The sequence below is a fragment of the Mytilus trossulus genome, chromosome 9 (genome assembly GCF_036588685.1).
Source record: "Mytilus trossulus isolate FHL-02 chromosome 9, PNRI_Mtr1.1.1.hap1, whole genome shotgun sequence".
NCBI lineage: Eukaryota > Metazoa > Mollusca > Bivalvia > Mytilida > Mytilidae > Mytilus > Mytilus trossulus.
The window spans coordinates 11,773,701-11,777,955 of NC_086381.1; positions in this window are offsets into that span (position 1 = coordinate 11,773,701).

Below are 4,255 nucleotides of genomic sequence, written 5' to 3' on the forward strand. Positions count from 1 at the left end.
TCATGTTTTGTTATGATTATATTTGAGTGCACAAGATATTGTCAGATTAAGATGAAGCTTATAGGACATGCACCATTCCCAACCCACATTGAATTGAAAAAAAACATATTGGCAATTTTGTCACACCTTGAACGAATGACTCAAAAAGCCAAACTTTAGAATGCTGTTTCCAAGGAAGATAGCTTTATTGATTTATAATGGTTGGAATTGTTAGTTTATTGGGAACCACTCATGGTGAATTAATGATATGAATCTTCCAGATATCCCTTCAATCCATAACAGTGCCATTACAGAATCAAGCAGTACTAAAGTATTAAAAAATTTGTTGGGAGCCTGAAGGAGTGTTGAAATATTCATGGCTTTTGAAAGGGGGCCTGAAATTTATTTCATTCAAGTTTGGACTTGATATGAAAAAGAACAACATATTTTTTTCCTTTCCTGGTATATAGTTTTACAATGACAAGTTTAATACAGTTCAGGCTTGAATTTTGTTTGGTTTGGATGATTTATTTGCAGTGATATTGTCTTACGACATAGAAAATTTATGCGAAAATCAGTTTTTTTCTACCATTTTTTTTATGCTTGAACACAATTGAGAAGGGAAATTGGGAATATGTCAAAAAGACAACAACTTGAACAAAAGAACAGAAAACTGTTGAAGGCCACCAATGGGTTATCAGCACAGCAAGATGCATGCTTTGGCGCACCCTTAAAAACGTGTCTGGTAGTTTGATTTGATCTTCTTATCTAGTTTTAACAGTGTTAACAAAGGATTTTCTTGCCCCAGGAGTAGATTACCTTAGCCGTATTTGGCACAACTTTTTGGAATTTTGGATCCTCAATGCTCTTCAACTTTGTATTTATTTGGTTTTTTAACTATTTCGATTTGAGCGTCACTGATGAGTCTTATGTAGACGAAACGCGCGTCTGGCGTATAAAATTATAATCCTGGTACTTTTGATAACTTAACACCAGTAAAAGTTGTAGATCAAATTGTTTCAGTGAAATGAATTTTAACTGGAAGGAAACTAGGTATTGCCATGCAGTTCTCTCATAATACTTGTTTTTAATTGTTTTGTTGCTGTGAAATACGCCCTTATGAGTTATAGGGTACCTATATATGGTATATTGGATGCTTTCAAGGTCTACATATCCATCAGCTATGGTTCAATCTCCAATCTCACTTCCTGGATCATTGTTAAAATTTCTTGGTCAAGTATGTATCTCAGATACTGAATGCAATATATCAACTATTTCTGGTGTTGAATAAATGAAAGGTTTACATGTTCGAATTGCAGACTACATAAGAACTTAATCTCATTTCATGATTCATTTTTCAATGATAAGTTTTTGTGATAAGGGCTGTCTCTTTAAGCGAAAATTTAGCTGTTTTTGGTTTATTGAATGACTGTAAGGTGTAAATGACCGTCTGGTTACATCTTACCTTGACCTTTTTTTTATCCATAGGACAATGGATTTTAAGTTTTACTGTTTAGGCTCTATTATGGGGGGGGGGGGGGGGGTATTATGATACTATAATCCGTAGATCCACTACATTTGGTATATATCGTGTATTGATTGTTAGGTAGACATGTCTGCCTGGCAAGTTTTTATGTTTTTGTCCATATCAAATTGTCGTAAGCTATTGTTCAACTGTTGTGAGGTGTACATTTTTGTCTAGTAAGATCGACCAATCTTTGACCTTATCTATGCATAAACTATTTGTCACTGGACGTTTATCTAACATTAATCAGTCGACGTAACCGAAATTACTTTCCATGTCTGTACTTTTAAGCACGAGTTGATATATCCAATGTCCAGCGATTATTAATACATCTTTTACAGATTTGTCCTTCAATTATTTCAATTAGATAATATTGCAGTGACAGTTGTTGCATCATATGTACGTGTTTGAATGCAGCGTATTTCATCTTACATGTTTCGTCCGATATTTATTGCCAGAGTTGTCGTCAACAATCAATCAAGAAACAAGATAAACAGCAAAACAACAAGTTTTGATTACTAGTAATTAACACTATGTTAATGTTTGTATATGCATAAACTAACTATTCCAAAGTCGTATAGAGTTATAGACAAACATTTACCAAGAATGGGAGTTAAGCAGAAGAAGAGGTCAAAGTAAAATAAATTATTCTACTACGTCCTGCATCTAAAATTTTAGAAAAAGAAATAATATGAGAAAGCTTTTGATGAATGGTGTTTCCCATTGTAAAAAATAAGAATAGCGTCATTTCAGGACTCAGCGTTTACTAAGTGAAAGGGATGAGTCGCTTACATATGTTACTTTTTCCAGTTTTATGATATATTCTAATATTGGCCGAGAAATTAAGATGAAATATATGACAAAGTAGTTGATTAAATCATAAGTATCTGACTAACCAGATGTCAATTTCCCCACAAATGCGATTAAACCCACTGTTATTAATGCATCAGATATTTCTCAAATATGTTCATCTCTAAATGTAAATAAAATAACATAATTATGATAGCTGAAAACATAGGTATATTTTTTGGTAAATTGTAGAAACAGAATTGTTATTAAAATCGTTTTAATAAAACGGTACGGGAAACAAGAGAGAATTTCATGGAATCATGCCAAATCAAAAATTAATGTGCCCTTCCGGGTTTTTTTTAACGAATGGAACTTCGAATATGCGTATCTTACTAGTATTTTTACCTATATAATAAACAAAACCAAAATAGGTGAAAATCTAAACCATCTATTTATCTGAATGAAAATAGCGAAAATTACAGAAAACTAGATCATGTGGCACTTTCAGTATTTTTTCTTTGTTAAATTTAATGCACATTTTCATTAAACCGTCTCTTATTTCTCTTTCCACTTTTTTGTTCTGTCTTTATTTGGTCTGGTTTTTAATTCATTTAAACTGAATGTTCGGTTAAATTTGTTATGTTATCTTCAAAGGTATTAGTTTTCCAGCTGCTCGACTCAAAAAGCAAAAAAAACCAACCAGATGGAATAACAACAGCCTTTCTTGATATGGACTTATTTTAAGAAAACTTTCAAGGTGAAAAACATTTTATAAAATTACTGGTAGAGAAAATCGTATACTTGAAAAATAATCAACATTAAAAGTATACTGATTGTTAAGGGAACTTCAACTGCTTCGTGGGTGGGGGAGGGGGCAGCTTTATATACATAAAGATGAAATACTATGAACTTATGTAACAATCAAGCGCAATTTTGGTAATGACAATAATTTGTCGATTATATGATTTTTTTCTTCTTCTAAATAAAAGCAACAGTAGCATACCACTATTCAAAAGTGGTAAATATATTGGGAGAAAACAAATCCGGGTTACGATTTGAAACCGGGGAAAACATTTCAACTACAAGAAGAAAACACAACGATACAACAGAAACACCAAAGTGCAACAAAAACAATCGACACCATATATAGAAACGAACTGTTAGATAACATCTGCCATATTCGTAACTTGGCATATCATTTTAAGAAACAAAATGGTGAATTGAATCTAGTTTTATAGCTTGTCAAAACTAGCAGACAACACAGGACATCACATACAGTAACGCACCTATGTAACGAATGTGTAATCGTGCAATTCATCCAATTTTTTCACAATACCAGTAAAAACAATTATCATGACAATGACGGTATTGAAAGGCAATTTTACACTTACTGTGGATTCATTTATTGTCGTGGGTACCAATTTATGTGGTTTTAGGAAAACTTACACATTTGTGGATATTTAATTTCGTGGTTTTGGCAAAGTCTACACTCGTTCCTTTACAAAATTTGTATTTCGTTGAACATTTGAATTCGTGGTTCTCATGTACCCACGAAATCCACGAAAATTGGTATCCAACGAATATTAATGAATCCACAGTACTTGGATTACACCCGATCAGACATAGCACAATATCCAACCGAAACTACATCAAAAACATCATAAATAAAACATAAATTGACAGTCACACGTTTTATAGCAATGCAAATTCACACTCGGTAAAACAGTCATATACGGGTATAGGTCACAATCGGTAGACAGACGACATAGATGTTAAACCACAATCTTAGACAGGATAAACATGTCATTTTTTAGTTTAGACACAGACTTTCAAACTTTTAATCTTAAAAAATATTAACAACACAATACATTTAGAAGCATTCTTCGAAAAATGCAATAATAAATGCACGCAATAATTTCTGAATTTTCTGTAGTTTAAATCTTGAAAAATGAAAATCCCACT